Below are 20,368 nucleotides of genomic sequence, written 5' to 3'. Positions count from 1 at the left end.
CAAGAACTATTGAAAAACTTTGATGAAATTTGGTAGACAGATCCTACTAAAATTATCAAACCAGACACAAAACAATTATTTGTGGATCGCACAAATAATCTATACTTATCTATACTTACTAATATTATAAAGCTGAAGAGTTTGTTTGTTTGTTTGTTTGTTTGTTTGAACGCGCTATTCTCAGGAACTACTGGTCCGATTTGAAAAATTCTTTCAGTGTTAGATAGCCCATTTATTGAGGAAGGTTATAGGCTATATATCATCACGCTACGACTAATAGGAGCAGAGTACCAGTAAAAAATGTTACAAAAACGGGGAAAATTTTGACCCATTCTCTCTTATGTGACGCAAGCGAAGTTGCGCGGGTCAGCTAGTTGTAAATAATTTTACAATTGAAGCATAGCAGAGATCTCAGCGACAAGGAAAATTATATAAATGTTTCTTCAGTTCTATACTACTCTACCTATCCTGAAGTAGTGATACATTCAGATCGAAGACTCAGATATAATTTTAATAAAAAAAGGCATCACAATATTTCTAAAATAAAAACAAGGCATTCAAGTTGTAAAAATAGACTCTACCTTAGAATATTCTTAAACGATACAATTAAGAGTTGAAAACAGCTTTAACGAGTACAAATCAATCAGTAATAATGTACATTACATTAAATAATTATCTAAAGATCTTAGTCAATCAATCTACAATATTATCATTCACATTTCTACTTCTGATTTTCATTTGTATTCTGTAGCATATTGAATTATATTATTTAAATAACGTTAATTTTATCAACCAAATGCGAGTTAACAGAGCTAATCAGTTTTAACTTAATAAAAGGCAAGGCAATGTTATTAATACTTTGGTTTCTTTTCCCTTTACAAATTTACTTTCAAATAGCAATTAATAGAATTAAATAATAAACACACATACTATTAACTCTACTCACTATTTTCAAATAAGATTCTATCAAGATATATACTTATAAGAGTGCTTATTTCCTTATTAATATTTTTTTTTAAGTTTACTCCTGAAACTATTGTTTAAACCCACATTATTTTTAACACTTTCGAAAGAAATATATTGAATTATGTTCTGTCATTTCTACACTCATATTTATCATTATATAAATCTAATTTATAATTCTGCCGTCGTAAATCTAAACACAGTAACTTCAAAATATGCGTTTTGAGAAAAACGCGGTTGAAGTTTAATGGTTAATTTTTGCTCTCATGAAGATACTAATTATTGTATATTATTTCATGCAACTTTTAATGTTAGTATATAGTTAAATCTTTGATTCTGTATATATATATCTAGTATATTATTATTGTATAAATAATAAAATTAGATAATGTGTTTTAAGCTAGGGTAATAATATAATATTTTTTTCTTTTTTAAGTTACAACACGGTAACTCAACGGTTACTGTGTTGTAACCAAGTTTTACCTATTACTGTGTTGTAACTTTGTAAAGATATTAACATTAGGGGAATTACGACACAGTAAGTATGTACATACTGTGTTATAACTATGTTTCTTAGAAATACGTATAAAATCAGTAATACAGTAAGTGAGATACTGTGATTTATTCAAGTATTTGTTGTTTATCTTTGAACAATATTTTATACGCAATCACAGTAACTGAAGAAGCCGTGTTATAATCAAGCAAAAAAAAAAAAATTAAATCTATTCACGTTAAAAAAACACAGTTAGTAGTAAGATACTGTTATTTAATTTAAAATAACACAGATACTGTATTTTTTATTAAAAAAAATGTTTTTTTTGTAAAAATACTGTGTTTTTATTTAATGTATTTCGGTAACTATCCATCGTACAAACAAACCGAAAACTTTATCATATAGCCCGCGGTCTCCTGATTCTAAAGAACTAAACAAACTATAAACACAGTAACTTAAGTTACTGTGTTTACATTTACGACGGCAGAATTACTGTCCAAACTAAAATTTACTATAACTAACAAACAATTAAAATTCACTAAAACCTAACTTTTACTGTACGAATAAGCTAAAACATCCTACAAATATTAGGAGTTAAAATTTATTATTATTCATTAATGTCAATATTTAACCATAGTTTATTTAAGAAAAATAATAATTGATACGCTGCAATTCCGAAAAATGGAGAGCCTATGTTCTAATTATTTTAAATAACCTAACATGAGCATACGTTTGTTATGACAACATATTTTTGGTATGGCTAACCAAGAATCTAATCAGAAAACCGTAAGGTAACCAACAAAATAACACAACAAGTAAAAAAACATATCCAACTAATTAACTTTTGTTTAAATAATTAAAGTATACTTTACTCTACTCTATGCCTTTATAGAATTCCATAAAAGACATACGATATATTGTAACATCATCTGTTATTTACACAATGCGTGCGCGCATCGATTTGCTTGTCATATCTGTCAAATCGGCACCTATTAGTGCCAGCGGTACTTATCACTGGTACGTCTGGTACCTATTAGTGACGAACGTATTTGGACAGTCTAAGTATTGCGACGTGTTGTCTTAACCTCAAGGGATTTAATTAACAGGTTCTTTTATTTGTTAAGTAATGACAGATGTTTGTATTAGACATATGCGCAAGAGACCGTATTGTGTGATGTTTATTTTGGCTTGATTCGGTTTGTTAGCTATTTTATTAGTGACAAATTTTTAACGACGGAACTGACTTTTGAAATAAAAAATATTTTAAGGCTAAAGGTATTGTATTCTATTCAGCCTAATATTTTTAACGATATTAGAATTGTTAATTACCTATTTTTTAAGCATCCAAATCTCAAAACACACCACTAATACATTCAAACAATCACGTAGTACACATTCAAGTTAAAATTTCCTCCACTATATTTCACTTTTCAGTTCGTACACAGTCACCACGGCCTACCGAAGCCGCACACGCGTTAGAAAAAAATAAAAAAGCAAAGCGCGCGAATGTCAAGTGGCAAAACGGCCAAACTTTTCCCGCGCGCGCCACAACACGTTCGGATAGTCGCGCGAGTGCATGCGTCACTATTTACATGCATTTTGGTAGTCGGAGGTAAAAACTTAAAACACGTGTGCCGGGTCTGTCGGTCCAGCGGTCATTGAGGATCTGGTATCAAAACTATACGGCGTGCGGGTGGATGTGTGCGCCGAACCGGCCCAGCCATACGGCGGGCATACGAAACAAGCTCGACTAGGGCTGTACGCCGCGGAGTGCTGTCGAATATCTGAGTCACGTCGGTGTAATTGGGTTAGGTTTACGTGACACGCCACCGTGTCACGTCTCTACCACGGCCCTGTTATGGGGTGTGCCCTAATTACGTTCACCAAAATGTTACGTTAGATAATGTTTTTTTGTTAAATTGCAAAGGATTCTTCTCAAATTTTAATTAGATATCATTATAAAATAACAAAACCCATTTAGATCAAACAATTCACAAAAAAAAATTATCACCTAATAGATCTAATTTAAGTAACAAAAAACCAATTTACGTCATTAGAACATAAAAAAGCCTAATTCTGCAATTTTTTGCGAGAGCAATAAACTGACGCAATAAAAATTAACAAGCATTATGACTAAGCTTAAATCGCATACCTGCTAGCCGTGCCGGCGACAATTTGACATTACGAATACCGTTAAAAGAAATAATAAAAATAAAATATTCTCACGCTTTACATTCTAACCTGTGACCTAGCCTTAAAACGTTTTGGCGTTTCTAACTGTCGTAGCAATAAGATACTGACCAGTTTACTTTGACCTCTCATGGTTCATGTCACTAGTGTCATAGATTAGGCTTTGGTATGTACTTAGAGTTCAACATTAGTTGGTTATGAGTATAATAATTGCAGACGCAAATGGCGAGGTGTGAGTAATACATAACGGTATTCTGACTTTGTTTCAATGCTGTATGTATGTAATTGAGATGCTCTATTAACTTTCTGTATGCAGCTAGGTTTTTATTGATAATTGTATAATGAGAAAAATTATAAGGGAGTATTTCGAACCTAGTATTTTAGCGATGGTTTATAATGACGTGTAAAATTGCTTATGAATAGTTTGGAATATACATTTATCTTCATACTAAAGGTGTTATGTAAATAGAACTGGAGTATTTTTTACTTTTATTCGTATTTCTTTCTTAAAATCTAAATGATTTACAAAAAAAATAATCACATTTTTTTTATAAATTCAAGAAGCTTTAAAAGATTCAAGTACCTAGTTAGCAACAGCTACATTTTATAAGTGAAATGTAACAACAACATAATATTCTTCTAAATAGTTATAGTAAGAGGCAAATTGCTTGTTTTTCAATATTTCGAAGTCAGGATACACTTTTTGCATATCACCACTTTACTCATCTTCCAAGTAACCAATGTACCAAAACAACTTTAGCCAACACCCCTTTCATCCCTGACTATGCATATATTACAATACTTACCACTACTTTTCATAAAACTCATATTCAAGAGTAGGGGTATTCCACCAGTTTAACATGACCTCCCCTTCCTAACAACTTCTTAAGAAAATGTTCAAGTAACAGAGGTCTCGCTATTCTGGTTTGTATTACGACGATGGTCACCTTAAAAGGTTGTAATACTGATTTAGTACTTTAAGAAGTTTTTTAGTGACACACCCTTTGAGCAAAATTTTCCTAATACCATGACGTATGTGTACCCTTTGAGAAAATTACTGCTATAAATAAAAGCGGTAGTGACAACGATGAATGAAATTAAATATATTTTGACAACAACAAAATAGGAAACTTATTCACAAAAGAAACAATTTACATAATGAAGCCTATATTTAGTCTGAACGTACATTATGTATGGAAAATTTGTTTGTTGTTCAAAATTTCAACGGCACTACATAATCTGAATAATATTTTGCCTTTACAGAAATCAGTACAAAAAAAAAATAAAGTACGACGAAAAATTCCTTGCATACCTATCTATTTCAATACAAACAAATTCCACATTCTTCAAGAAGCTCGAGGTGCGAACGGACGGCGTGCGACAGAAACGGGTATATGTCGACAGCAACGTTTTAAATTTCGAACGTCTATGAATAAACTCCTCTCATTGGCTGGACGAGGGGCTCGCGAGGCGTGGGGCGCGGCGATTGGCCGAGAGGCGTGGTGCTCAGGGCATTCTGGGTCACTGATAGTAATAAATTAGTTTTGCGAGTTATAGAATATGCCTGCTTTATGAGCGTAGCGCTACTACGACCGTAGACCGTCTACGAGTTACGTAGACGTCTACGGGATAATGTTTATTAATGTATTTTTATTAATAAAGTTCGTAGACTTGTCTGAAAGATAAATAGAAAAGTCTATGTAGGATATTGCGATATTGCTTATGAAACTTCTAAGAATATTTTTATACGAATAATCATAAGAAAATATGTTTCCAACGTAAAAAATTAACGTAATTAAAAATTTTATAAAGAAGTAGAACATATTTTATTTATTGCTCAGTTTTTTACGACTTATTATCAACGTCAAATAGCAGGACGTTTATTAATGTTTTCAGATACTTAAATGAAAATATTTACCGTGAAAAATTCTACATAAGTATAGGCATTACAAAGTGAAGCCACTAGTGGTTAAAAGGTATTTTCGTATATATTACATAAATTATTTAAAAGCAAATAACAACTATTAACGCAGTAAGTTAACGTAATCATAAAACATTTTCTCTGACTTACTTGTTTTTTCCGGTGTTCAAATGGTAGTGATAATGTCCGTATTAATTGACAGGTATCTACTGGAAGCTCAGTTTTAAAGACCTATTTCTGTGTTTACAGTGGGTTCTTAACACCATGCTTTCTAGTTGATTCTAGTCTAATCTCAAAGACCTTATCACTACACATTGCGACTATCTGATCGCAATCATTAAAAAAAACAACAGAACAGATTTATCTGGAGTTTTCACTAATAGATAGAGCGACTTTCCAGGAAGATTTTAGCGTATAATTTGTTAAGTTTAACACAATTTGATCCGGGTAAAACCGTCTCCAGTTTCAATTAAAGACTATAGAAGTAAACCGTTTTAAAACGATCTCATAGCCCAATCGTTCTCCTCTATTCACTGCCCAATAACACTACAGTATTACATACGTTCCTATAACAAAAAAACCAGCGTCCTTGAAGTTTCTGAAGGTCCATTACTTGAGCCGACAGCCTCTCAACCCCTCATTGAAAAACCAACCCTAAATCTATGATTATAAGGTTCTAAATAGTGCTTGGGGTTCGTAAGGAAGGTATTAGGTATTCGAACAACGTACTACGCGATCGATAGCATGAGGAAATGAAGGCTCTCTGCTATCTGCACTACGTAAGGCTGTATTTTTGTGAATTTACAAGTAATATAGTGCAGTTATATTAATAAAGGATTTAAGGAATGTTTTCAGGTCTCATGTAGTTTAGATATCAATTAAGATCAACGTATGATAAACATATATTTACGCCTGTTATACTCGAATGTGTAGGCAACAGTCGTATACATAGTTAGAACAACGTATCGTTTAAAGAAGCAGTAATATATAGTTGCATGATTTGACCCCCGTTTATACGATTTTAATTTGATATTCAATTATATCATATTCTGATTCTTTGAGTGATCCCAATTTAGATCAAAGTAAAATCAAATTAAAATGGCGCAAATAACAAATTAGATAAATAAACACGTTATAATAATACGCTACGTGAAACTTTCAAAGTTTCCCAAAGTCTACCACCACATAGGGATCTTTACAGAGCAATGTCGGATAACTAAAACTATAGCTAAGAAATTCGACAAAAAGTAAGAGAATAATTATATTCTAAATCTAATACTTATTCAGAGGTGGCCACGTTGACAGAAAATTGTTTAAATAGCTGATGGCGCTTACCAATCACTAAACGTTCAATGGGTTAAGCAACTTTTAGCAAGATCTTGTCACAGATGGTAGTGGCTTCATATAAGTATTTGAACTGACTGTCTCCGTGTTTTCGAGGGTACCAAGAAAGTTCAGGTAGGTGTCAATTTAAGCTACAATCGTTAGGCCAAAGACAAAGTTTTTCGGGCGCCTTAAATAGATACTTGGTGGACCACTTGACCACTAACCATACGGTAAACATATAATATTCACTAACAAAATCTCATAATAAAAGCATCTAACAAGGTTCTAACACCTCGGCACCATGAAGGCACCTCGCAGGCACTCCTCAACGCGTGGAGATCGATACAGACACGTGACCCGCGTGCTAATGCTTCAAGGAACAGAGTAATTCCTGCTGCTTTCTGCGCTCCTGGTAGCTAAGTCATTACGACGGAGTTTGTGATGCGGAATTTTATAAAAGTATGTCAAAAATAAGCTGTTATTTTTGTTAGTATTATAATAAAAGTGCCTCTGTGAACTGTGGCCCGATTCTCTACTACTATTGACTACCGACAACCGACCTGTCATCGAGAAATTTTGTATGAAAATCTGATCAGCGCCTCTGACGGGTGTCATAGGAAATATTTTGGCAGTACATTCTAAATGTCAAACTTTCGATTCTCGACAGTACCAACAGTACAGAATCGCGCTACTGGACGGTGGTATATACGACTGCTAATCACGAGGTCTAAGATTCGGTCCCCGAGTCGGGCAGAGTACTATAAGTATTTTCTCATCTTTATTATATTTCTCAATTTCTCACTTTCATTGTTCAACGACTGGACTCGACCGGTTTGAATTAAATTCAGCAACATTAATAAAGTATTTGAAAATCCGAGATTATAAATAGGCAGCTACGTTTAGAAAAAAACTATGAGATAAATAGTTCAACATACGTTGTCTTAAGTTCTCATCACTTGTAGGTAAGTACGTTGAAGTAAGTAAAAATATAACAAAAAGTACTGGAGATGCCGGGGATCGAACCCGGGGCCTTTCACATGCAAAGCGAACGCTCTACCACTGAGCTACATCCCCTGTTGTGTAACTGTCAAATAAATCGAGTTACAATTTGAATATATTTATCAAACGTGATGAAATAACTTACCAATTTATAAAACACTTAATATTAATAGCAATCTATATGCTGCTTAATAGTTTCCTGTATTTTGCTTCTTAATTTTATCGAGTAAGAATTCGTCTGACTAATATACAAAGAAGAAGGCCAAACAAGGAGTACAGAAATATAAAATAATGAAAAAAACACATTTTGATTTGTGAAAAAGAAAACAATCTTGCTTCGTTTTTTCTTTTTGGGAATATACTTTTTTATATCAATCAATAACACATTTTACAGCATACTTTTATACAAGCTAATTAAGAATTAATTTCAATGCAAAATTTGGAGATGCTGGGGATCGAACCCAGGGCCTTTCACATGCAAAGCGAACGCTCTACCACTGAGCTACATCCCCTTGTATCTAAATATACTAAAATTCCAATGTCTTACTTAAAACCAACTCAATTGACAGTTGAACAAACATCTATGTATAAATCTTTGAAACAATAGCTCTTTAATTGACTCTATTTTCTTAAAGCCTTGGTAAATGTGTTGTTTTTTGGTCATATGTTCATAAAAATAGTCTTTTCGACATGCCCTAAGCGTACAATAAAAATTTGATACAGGAAGCAACATTATTTAGAAGCAATTTTTTTCGACCAATTTTCTTTTCAGCCGTCCTAACATTCCATACTCGGGCCATTCAAATGCGCACTACGTCATCATTAAAACATCATATAAATGCGACAATACGTAGGTGCAAGCGAGAGAATTTTGAGACTACGTATAAAGCTAATTAAGTCTTACTTGATAATAAAAACTGGAGATGCTGGGGATCGAACCCAGGGCCTTTCACATGCAAAGCGAACGCTCTACCACTGAGCTACATCCCCTTGTAGTTAGAAACTGTAAACTATAAATGCCTTTTGCAGCAATAGATACAAAAACACCTGTATAAATAATAATTCGTTCGTATCACTTATGCCGCAATAGAAAAGATTTTCAATATCAACTTTGCTTTCGTTTTTACGTTGTTTTAAGGGAAGAATAATATTAATAGCATATCAAGAGATGGGTCATTCAGGAAATGACAATATTCACCACTTCTATTCATTTCATCATCATTCATTCACTCATTGATTAATTGGGATAAATCCCACCGTTCGGTGAGAGATTCGTCGTATGCGTCGTATCGCAAGAAAAGCAAGCGTCATCAACCCTCCTTGCAAAAAGCCGTCTTCTTATCTTAATGTTGATAGAAATCATCGTCGAACCTTCAATATATGATAAAATTGTAGGGAGATAACAAAGTGGCTCTTTGCCCCTTGAGATAATTATTTATAAACGTTAATAAATTAAGATTGATATAATAACAACTTATATAAATCATATCAAATACTTAACTAAACTGTATATTAGAAAGCGGGCGAGTCTTTAGTTTATCTAAGAATGATTATTTAAAAGCTAATTTAGCTTAATTGAAGTTAAAAGTTTGGAGATGCTGGGGATCGAACCCAGGGCCTTTCACATGCAAAGCGAACGCTCTACCACTGAGCTACATCCCCTTGTGACTACAGTTCACAAACTAGTAACATCTTTACAAGAATAAACTTAATAAAACAGCTGAATAAATAACTATTCAACTCTACTATTGAAACAATTGATTGAGATTTGTAACGCAATTCGGTATAATCTGTACTGTCGAGTATCGAGATTTTGACTTTTAGAATGTACGGCTAAAATATTTCCTACGACACCCGTTAAAAGCGCTGATCAGCGGGCTTATCACGTATCTCATTTGACAACTTAGTTTACGTCAAATTGATAGTTACTATTCTGTACATTGCTGCTTTGACTTAACGTGTTAATCACTATAATGTAAGGAAGAAGGCAATGCACAACATAGCGGCTTTCAAATGGTTGTCAAATGAGATACGTGATAGCCCCCCTGATTTTCATACAAAATTTCTCGATGACAAGCCGGTTGTCGCGTCAATAGTAGTAAAGAATCGAGCTATTGATTACAACATTTTTCTTTTATGTCATAGTTTAGCATGTTAAACGTGCCCCTTTAGGTTAACTACTTGTGTCATTACAAAATAAAAAATAGCCATAGATTTAAAAGTTGACCTTCATGAAACTATATCAATTTTTTAACATAAATGTCATTCCCTGATCTGTTCATTGCATGTTTACTTTTCGTGACTAGAAAATCACCTAACGGTTGTTATAGTACTTATTAGTCTGAGTCAATTAATTATACTAAGTGTAATAGCTTTTAACTGTAGCTTTAGCTTCAATTCAACTTATCATTTCCACATAGCAATTCGAGCCTCAAAAGTAATGAATTCCTTTTACATTTATACAAGAATATTTACAATTATTGTCAATTGCAAAGTTCTTTTAGACTTCTTCAATTTATACAAGATATTCTCAATAGAAGCCCGCAGTTTGCTAACGTGTCCGATAAATAGCAATAGGCTTGCGTCCTACTTCATGGGACTTATATTTTTAATGGCGAAATGTAGGTGAATTTTTATTCACCTTCGTCTGCACCTTCCGGTAAAACAGGCGTGATGCAGTATGAGATATTTTAACTACGCTAAGCTAAAGTAGTATATTTTTAAACAAAATCAAAACGATTTACGTAAAACCTCAATAAATCTCGGAGGCAAACGCGTAAAATCAAAATTCGAAATGCTGATGTAAAAAGCTTGGAATATATGAAGCGTCCGCGCAGACGGACGGACGGACGGAACGACGACGCGGACGCAAGAAATCATTATTGCGGCGGAATCCATACAAATAATTGGCCCGTAAACATGTCATGGCGGCGTCTCTACCATGTATATTACGATAGGGTTGACACGCAGAGTATGTCTTAGAGGATTTTTGCGTCACTATAAACGACGAGTTTTTAGCAGATGATGTTGATTAGAGTATGTTTATAGTTGTTAAAAAAGAAAAATGTTAAATTAGGTAATTGTAAATAGTATAAATGTAAGGAATAATAAATGCAATACATTTAACCCTTAACTTAGTTAATAACAAATACAATATCAATAAACCCATACGCTTAACACATAAAAATCAAAAAATGTCTAATTAGGTTTATACTTATAAAGCAACAGAAAATCTATAACGATAACTGCTCAGCTGCCAACTGTAGCTTATCTTTGATAAAAAGACTGTTAAGGTGAACATTTATTTACTTACTCAATCTGTTTAAATAAATACAAGTTAATCTTTCCTTGAAAATGACTGAAGTTTTTTCAATGAATGACTCACAGAAACAACAATATTTCCACTTCAAACAAGCCCAAAGCTAGTGCCAACCCTGGGCGAGATCCCCCGAATCCGTCAATGTCGTATCAATAGAGCTCGGCGACGCGATTTTTTCGTCGCGCGTCCGACAGATGGCGCTGTACCACCGCACCGCTATTGTGCGCCCGCGCAACCGCTACCGTAATATTTAACCCTACAACACACAATAACTTACACTCACAATACACCTTATTACTATGAAAATAAAGACTATTTTTCCTTGCTTGTTGATGTATTTAATACAATATTAAGTCTGCTTTTGTTTTGGTCTTTATGGTTAATATAATAAGGGTGGTTTTCGCTTGTTTTCAAGGCTTTTTGGTTGGTATGTCTCCCTGATCGATTGGAGTGTTAATTTTAGAAGATCAAAATTCAGATTTGATAGTTTTTTGTCGATATAGTTAACAGACTGATGTGTTTAAAATTCAAAAACTAGTTGTTTTTTGACACCTTTTGGAAACTGACATGTTTGTTTCCACATTTATTTTGACGCAATTTTGACGAGTCTTAGAAATAGACACTTAAATTAGATTATTAGAGATGGTTTCAATGCATTTAGAAAATACCTTTGTGCTTTGCTGTGCATACTTAGTTTTTGTTAGGGTCTTACACATGTGAATGTAATTAATTTTCCTAATTGAGGTCTCAGATCATATAGATATCGGTATGGGTTCATTAGCCAAAAAAAATAGTTTAAAATACCTAGCTAGTCAGTAAACACACGTTATTCTTGCTGCCTAGGTACTTTAATATGTAATTACATATGTAGGAATAGAACACATCGAAAAAGCTCATAACAGTAGCGTAATAATTACAAAAATTACTTCTACAGTATAATTTCCCGTTAGTAACAAAAAAATATGTGTAACGTATAAGTTTAATTTCAATTTACAATTCAATTTATTGCTAGTACAAAAATTCATACTAAATTACTAGTACAAAAGTAGTACGGTTTATTCCGAAACACAGCTCCCGTTTGCGAGCGGATCACCGATCAATAAAATCGATACATGGATCGTTAGTTCGACATTCCGTCGACAGGTGGCGTCATTGTCCGCGTGTAATTATAATGTAATTAATGTACGGGTTAATTAAAGCCATCAGATAAGTACTTCGGGTTATTAATGCGCCAATTAATGTAATTAAAAACCATTCTGCCGACTGATAGATAGGCAATAGGGATAGCGGTGGAACTGAGACGGCCATCTTTAGATTAAAGCTGTATTGATCTTGCATAAAGCTCTCACAAAGCTCTAGGTTTTTTAAGTATTCATCAACGGCCTTAGAAAATTATAATTATATACGCCTGCTGATCATAAAATGCTAATTTTGAATGATCTGAATCCAATCTTTAATTATAATATGTTACCAACGTAACACTAAGATAACGAAAACAGGAAATAATACGTCTCATATCCAAAATAATCAACTACCTATAGAGTATTATAGGTAGAGTAGTTGCAATTTCCAATAATATATTTTTATAATAACTTAATATTTCGTTTTTTTTCCTTTTTTATCTTATGTTTAATTGTCAAAGTTATTCAAACCGAAAAGCCTTAGATATTGCTCATTACTGTTATCTTAATTGACAACAAGCAAGACCGACATTTCACGTGCTTTTTAATATTTCGTAATTAAGTTTAGTATCAGTATTACTAGCGCTAATCGGTGAGTTATATTATGCATGCTAAAAAACATAAGAAAAGGTTGTAACAATCGAATTTTAATGGATACCAACAACAATGTGTTTTTAAACAATCGATATATCGATAAGAAAGTATTAAAAGAGTTAATTGACTTTGCTATTAACAAGACGTAATTATAAAAGCACAACTGCCAATATAAAGTTATAAAAGTAATACTTGATTATCTTTTAACGTATTAACACCTTTTATCGTTATGAATCGCATTATACATTGTAAAGGCTTTTGTAAGAAACCCTAATTACTTTACTATATCTTAACTAACTTTGTGGCAAAACTTTGAGTTAAGTATTTCTTAGTTTCGGAAAAACACGGAGGATTTTTTGTGCTGCTTTAATTTTTACATGCAAACATAGATCACGCCCTTTTTTCCACAGGGGTAAGTAGAGATCAAACAGGTCGGTTACAAGTTCATTTTTACATATCTTGAAAACTTAAAGTTAACCTTATACATATGTAAATATTAAAATAGATCTATAATCCCCGGTTTCTGAGGTACATTCAGCGGTTGTTTATCTATTCTATAGCGTTAAAACTAATACAAAAAAAAAGCTATTGAATAGATGAACTACCGCTAAATATACACAGAAACCGGGGGTAAAGAACTCAAAAAAAATGCGTTATTTACGACCTTCACAAAAACTAAATGTATATAATATATACTGACTTACACGCCAATTAACATGAAGCTCAATAAACATCAATAAAATAACAAATGAAAATCTAAAACAGTCTTGAGTACCACACACGGCATAGCGGCCGCGCATTTATCAGCCGATCCTCAAGATAAGACGGTGTATTAAATCAAACTGCTATGTTTTTATATCGAATTCTTATTCATTAATACTTTAAATAAAATGGAAAAACCACTGGAATGGGGGGCTGACATAAACTCTTTCGAGTAAAAACTTGAATTCTCAAGTCCGACGTAAAGTTAGGAAAAAGTGTGTGCTTGATTTAAGTTTCGTTGAGATCTTAGATATCGAATCCGGGACTTTGAGATGATTTTAACTGTTACGCTTAGTCTACTCGACTTTTAGTGCTGGTTTGTTTGGAAAAGTTAATCGCGTTTTCGGAGATCTACTATTTAATTATTTAGATAGTAGGTGTGCAATGTGTAAAGTTGCAGCCACTTAAAATGATTATGGTTTATCTTAAGTATAATCATTAGGTAGCAGTTTTGATTAAGGACATTTTTTTTTCGCAGGTATGAAAACTTCTGCGATCTATTGTTTACAAAGACCTGACACATATTGGAGTTTCACCAAGCTTTAAACACATATATTTTGATATCCTATCACACAAGTGACTACATATCAATAAGACAATACAATAAATACCATAACCAATAAGTCTTCATAAAACTACCAAAATATTCAGTAACATATCATAAAACATCGGTACAAAATAATCGATTCGTGTCCACAAAACAATCGGCTTTCATCAAAGCGTTACAACGCAATTATTTCACTCAAACAGTAATTTGGTCTCATTGTTCTTAAGAAACACCAATTATATACAATTACAATGACAACAATGTATATGACATTGTGTTTTCATTCCTCTGGATCGATATAGAATCGGTATGGTGGATGCTTGCCGCGCCGATTCATCGTTCATCGCAAAAAGTCAGACAATGAAAGAGAATGCTGAATGTTGTACTCGTATGACGGTAGGTGTTAAATATGTTTGGAAATATCAAAAATTATTGACGGGATAACGTGGGAATATGAATGTTATAAGGACATGAGAACGTGTGTGAAATTTCAAAGCTCCTGCTTAAAAACTGTTAAGATATTTTGCGGAACTGAGATTTGCTTTAGGCTTTTCAGTTTTTGTTGAGATAGAAGCAGCACTCTGTTTGGTTAAGAATTGCTTGATAAATGTACTTAGTAACAAACATTTGTTCTATTACAGAAACGAAGCAGACATACACTCATTCTTAGATCGAAAGATAAGATTCACTTACCTTGCTTTTCGTACCCAGGCATGCCGATCCCTTAACAGTACAGGAATTGAATCACGGATCCAAAAAGGAATTCAAAAAATTGAAATTGCCGTAGGAAACCTGGAAAAAAATTCTAATATTATTTAATTTTCAATGCATTAGAGAAGTTTCACGAGACCACCATAAGTTGTTGTAACTTATAGTGAAACGTTTAGCAAATATCCTATTAGTTCCTACAATGTTGAATGTAGCCCGTTTTTCTGAAAATACAGCTACAAATGGGTTTTACAAATCAGTCGATCTTTACTTCTCAACACGGCGCCATATTTGAGCCAACAAACGACCTGTGAGGCAAAAACGAAATGTTTTGTGCAGAGATTTATAACAGGCACTCTCACCTTCCTCCTTGCAATATGTGTATTGTGTTTGTACGTTTGAAAAGAGTGGCCGTGATTTTCTTGCTAGCTCTTCTCATAAGGCTCTAACCCTTCCCCAAGCTAGTGGTAGATTCGGTAATTGTAACGACTATCATAAGTGTCAATATTTAACCTAAATGAATAAATGATTTGATTCGATTTGATGTTTAGGATATTCCGTAAAAAAACGACACTATGACATTTGTAAATGGATTTTCTTCAAAGTTTACTTCGCGCTACAGATTGACTATCTCTGTGGTCTAGGCATACGATTGATCACAAGGTCTCGAGAGCGAAATGCTATTGCTATTTTTTTTTCTAATATAATTTAGAGTTTTCTGACGTGTCCGGTATCAGCTCGCTCCCTATTACGGAGGACTTACATTGTAAATGATGAATCGTGGGTGTATTTTCGTACGGCTACACCTTCGGGTATAACAGACGTACAGTATATATGTTATTTTTTTTGCAATGCCTACAGGCTCTTAAAAAAATCAACTGAATCGATTTTTTTTATAAGAATTTCAAGACTATACATACCTAATTCAAAGGAGTCTAAGTAAAAAGCACCTCCTTCTTTTTTGAAGTTGGTTAAAAATCAAAATAACTTGAACAAAAATAAACAGCAAAGCTTTCAATGAACGTCTAGAAAGAGAAATTGATGTCAATGATTTATATTTGCACATAGTAAGGCGATCAATCTTAAATGTATAGAGTTTTTATAACAAATAGATTTATGTTCCCACTAACATGAAGTATTGTTTCTATTGGTGATTGCCTTTTGTAATTGATGGAGGTTAAATCATTGAGAACTTTACGACAAACCTGTGGTTACTATGTTAAAGAAAAAGGGACGTAGCATAGTATATCTTAGAGCTAGTTTCACACATTATCTATACGTACCGGATAATCTATTTGGCAAAAAAGGTGAAAGACATTAAAATGAGGTCAATCAATGAAGAAAGTCATAATCTACCTGAAAAGCTAACCGAAACTCAATCATAAGCGGTGGAACTAGGGCTTGAAATCATTCAGATATAATACCTATAATAATAATAATAATAAGCCCGCAGGGCACCTTGAGGCGAGGTGACGGGGAGTAGCGACCCCGCGGTACCTGAGTGCTCCAGGGGGAAGTCACCCTTCCTCATCTCCGGCTTGCCTTAGTTGGCTGGTCGGAGTGAAAACTGACGAGGAAGCGGTCCCCCGCCTCTGGCTTGCCTTCATTGGCCGTCCAGAGTGGAGTCGCGAGAGCAGAGCTCCCACTCTGCCCGGAGGACGGATGCTGAGCGTAAGTGGCTAGTGGGCCAGTGATGCCGGACCCTCAGGGAGCAAGTGATCTGAGTTTAACGTCCAGCGAGGCCTCTCCGTCGTTCAGCCGCTCACGTCCCTGTTGCCCCCTTGTTGCTATTTATGCGACTTGTTTAGGGTGGCCCAGTTTGTGAGTTGGCAAGTCTCCGCCTGCCATTTTTACATGTTTTCAACATTGTTTTCGGCAGGCGCCATAGTCCCCATAGATCCCCTGGTTTCCAGTCCATAAGTACCCCATCCCAATAGCCCAAGTAGTTTTTCCCGTTAGTTTTGCCATAGTTCCACACAGTCCGGTGATTGTCCTTGGGTGCATTTTATAGTGTAAACAGGGATAATCACCGGATTGTGACACCACACATTATTGAAAGATTAAAACCGTCTAAAAAGGGCCTCTACGTGTTGGCTTCGGCCCCACGCACGCCTTCCAAATGTCCGGGACTCTGTAGTCCCGAGATATGAAAGAGACGAACATAATAATAATAATCTTTATTTGCTAAAATGTGGTACATTAAAGGTGTTAACAATTGGTATTAAAGTTCAACACATTTGCCAACAGTTCCGGCATGCAAATAAGGTAGTTGTGGTTATACCACAGATTACTTAATAGTTACTACGTAACAGATAAATCACTCCAAGGAAAAATGACTATACCAACTGCTATAATAACCTACTCCCTTTAGTAGCTAGACGTTGCAAGCCAAAATGAACCAAAGCTTACGAACATAAAGTTGACTTTGCTCTGTAGGTGCGCGCCGCCACGTGCTCAGCGTAGATTGTCAGGGCTGCCTCTTTCGATATATATGTCAGTAGGTATTTGCAGTAAACTTTATAATTGAAAAAAAAATAATTTCTTCTGTTTAAACATGTTTTATTTTTTAATTATCAAGAAATTATCAATTAAAACTTACAAATGTTTTATTTTGATGTAATGTTTAATAATTTTTTTGCCTTGGCGAAATTCTCGGTTATTAAACTTAATTGTGGAAAATATTCTTAATCGTATAAATAATTTAAGTAGGTATTCTTGTGGGAAACAAGGGCAAGGGGAGTTAAAAGGAATATTTTTTAAAAGATCAAGGAGCTTGCGACCGGGTTTTTGTCTCATGTTAATATCAAAATTTTTAACAAATGTGATTTCTAGATTTTTTACATAATCGTAAAAGGAATCTGAAGGTACTTTTAAACTGCCATAAAAAGACGATGTTTTGTTGAAAGCTTTAAAATGAATGAACATTCTGGATTCATCGACATTAGGAATATTATTTAATTCTGAGGTGAACTCTGGGCAGGTATGCTTCTTACTGCATTTATAAAGTAAGTATCCGGATATGTATACTAAAGCATTTTCAGTAGGCAAGTCGAAACAATAGTCTGTTTCACCATTTAAAGCGACTGCTGAAGGTGCAGTACGACGGCGGGTAGGTTCTGTGGGTGTAGACCTATCAAAAAAATCATTTTGTTTTTGAAGTAGTTCGCAAACGTCTTCTTCACAGTTTGTGTTTGGGGAGTTCTTCAACATATTTGACAGAAACAGTTTTGAAAAAGCTCTCTGAAACTGAATTGCCGTAGGATCGCGGCAGTTTCCCCCCTGCTGTCTCACGGTGCCAAAAAAATTTTCAAGACTATCCTGATTAAGACGTCTTGTAAAAACGTAATTAAATCCTTCTTCTTTCATATCATTGCATAGCATTTTTATGGATTGGATAGTTATTTGTAAATTTTTAAATGTTTTTATCTTGTTTGTATTATCAGCACCTTTTTTTGAATTGATGGCTCTTAAATGTGTGAATGTTGTTATAGCGTCTTCTAACACATCGAGTTGGTATTTTTTGAACGAAAAAGCTCTTTGAAATTTACATGTGGCATTGACTGAACTTGAATTTAAAACATCGAACAAATTGTTCATTTTCTCTACAAATTCTGCCGTTGGTCTTGCTTCTTCAGGTAGACTTTTGAGACGTATAAGGGCGTTCAATGCGGAATAAACGGAGTGACTGAATACCTGTGCGGCATATTTGACCCTCATCTTTTGAAAATTGTTTGGTTTAATGTGAGCTTCAGTGATTCTTGGAATGAGCTTTAAATTTTTTTCTTGCTGTTGTGAAAATAGTTCTTCAATATGTTTCCAAGATATTTTCTTATCATCGTATACAAAATCGTTTGTCAACAGATTGTTTCGAATACATTTTAACAAATGCGGGGCGTCAAAAATGTAGTAAATTTTTTTACCATTCAAGAAAAAGTAAGGCTTTTCCTTCGTTATATTTTTGACCTGTTTGGCATACTTGTCAAAGTTTGATCCTTGATCGGACACAATCGCCTTAACGTCAATCCCTATATTTGAAAGTTTCAAAATGATTTCATCCAGCCAGAGTTCCAATCTTTCGTAATGCTTTGGCGATCCTAGGAATGAATATGCTATAGGTTGCTTCCAGTTGACTATAATGCCTCGGATCATAACCACACAAGCATGAGAAGCTATTTCAGGCGTTACTTCACCATTAATGTTATGGAGACCAATCATTTCGTCTCTTCTAGTGTCATAATGTAAATGTCGTTTGATGGCCATTTCATCTATACACAGAGTGCAATATCTGGCTTTTTTGGGCAAAGATTTCATCTTCGCAGACAAAAATTCCAAGGTACGGTCCTCAATCACAGGTGGAATAACCATTTGAAATCTGTGAAGCGTACTTTCACTAGGCAGCGATAAAAAAGACTTTAAACTTCTGTATGTCTGCGGACTGGAAAAATGAAAATTCAGTGCAAATAACTTAAACTCTGGGGTGTAACGGTTCCCTTTGCATCTACTTTTTAAACTGCTTTGCCACTTTACTAGCTTGCAAAATCGTTTTGTTACTTCATCCTCAGTTTGGAAAGAAAACCGCTCAAATTTTTCTGAGTCCTTGGATTGAGCTTCATTTTTGATTTTATCCAATTCATTATGAAGTCTTCTTTTTTTGAGGTTGGACTCTTTTAATTCTTTAATTAATTTTCTTTTTCTCGGCGTGTTGGATGACAGAGCTTCGGTGGTCTGTACTGATTCAGATTTGGTATCAGTATTTTTAACGGTGACAGCGGATATGATGTTGACAGTTGAATACTTGGTTTGTGTAGTGGTTTCCTTTGTTTTAGGTTCATTGCTGTAGTTAGATGTTGTAGGCTGAGACGACGACGGGAGGGATAATGTAGGTAATGCCTTAGGTAATAATTTAGGTGTATATTTAATTACAGATGGGTCAAAATGCAGCGAACATACGAAATGCGATCTTATTTTCGTTTCCGGTCTTGCTAGATCTGGTCTCCTTATCAGTTCTGTCCAAGTTTTGCGCCTGAAATAAAATATTTTTTTACATTTAAAATACCTTCATCCCAAACAAATAGCCAATAAAAAAAATTATATGTAGGTAGATATAAATTTGACAAAAAGAGTACCACACGATTATTCAAATAATGGCAAAAATATCACGTTTGTTGTATGGAAAACCCCTTTAATATTTATTAAATTTGGTTTTTTTTATTGTAGCAGCGACATAAATACCTACAAAATTTAAAAAGTTCAATTGTTTGAGGTGACAGACGGACGTAAAGACAGACGGCGAAGTCTGATTAACAGGGTTCGATTTTGACCGTTTGGGTACGGAATCCTATACAGGGAGGGGGCGGAGTTCAAA

General features: G+C 34.2%; 1 protein-coding gene and 4 non-coding genes across 10 annotated transcripts in view; all 5 read right to left on the bottom strand.

Moving 5' to 3' along the window:
- Positions 1 to 3,111, bottom strand: part of trh (PAS domain-containing protein trachealess) — a 187,385-nt gene extending 184,274 nt beyond the window's left edge. For all 6 annotated transcript variants that reach the window (XM_076128321.1, XM_076128322.1, XM_076128325.1 and 3 more), the window contains exon 1: positions 2,786 to 3,111. The gene's annotated coding sequence lies outside the window, so the exon portion shown is untranslated. The remainder of the gene's footprint in view (positions 1 to 2,785) is intronic.
- Positions 3,112 to 7,895: 4,784 nt separating this feature from the next.
- On the bottom strand, positions 7,896 to 7,967 carry TRNAA-UGC (transfer RNA alanine (anticodon UGC)). The gene has a single exon. It is a non-coding gene; the product is annotated as a tRNA-Ala (tRNA).
- A 365-nt stretch (positions 7,968 to 8,332) lies between these two features.
- On the bottom strand, positions 8,333 to 8,404 carry TRNAA-UGC (transfer RNA alanine (anticodon UGC)). The gene has a single exon. It is a non-coding gene; the product is annotated as a tRNA-Ala (tRNA).
- A 406-nt stretch (positions 8,405 to 8,810) lies between these two features.
- Positions 8,811 to 8,882, bottom strand: TRNAA-UGC (transfer RNA alanine (anticodon UGC)). The gene has a single exon. It is a non-coding gene; the product is annotated as a tRNA-Ala (tRNA).
- A 600-nt stretch (positions 8,883 to 9,482) lies between these two features.
- Positions 9,483 to 9,554, bottom strand: TRNAA-UGC (transfer RNA alanine (anticodon UGC)). Its single transcript has one exon. It is a non-coding gene; the product is annotated as a tRNA-Ala (tRNA).
- Between the last annotated feature and the right edge of the window lie 10,814 nt (positions 9,555 to 20,368).

The sequence above is a fragment of the Anticarsia gemmatalis genome, chromosome 21, assembly GCF_050436995.1.
Source record: "Anticarsia gemmatalis isolate Benzon Research Colony breed Stoneville strain chromosome 21, ilAntGemm2 primary, whole genome shotgun sequence".
Lineage (NCBI taxonomy): Eukaryota > Metazoa > Arthropoda > Insecta > Lepidoptera > Erebidae > Anticarsia > Anticarsia gemmatalis.
The sequence above is the reverse complement of the archived record's forward strand: the minus strand, read 5'-3'. Positions and strand labels throughout refer to the sequence as shown.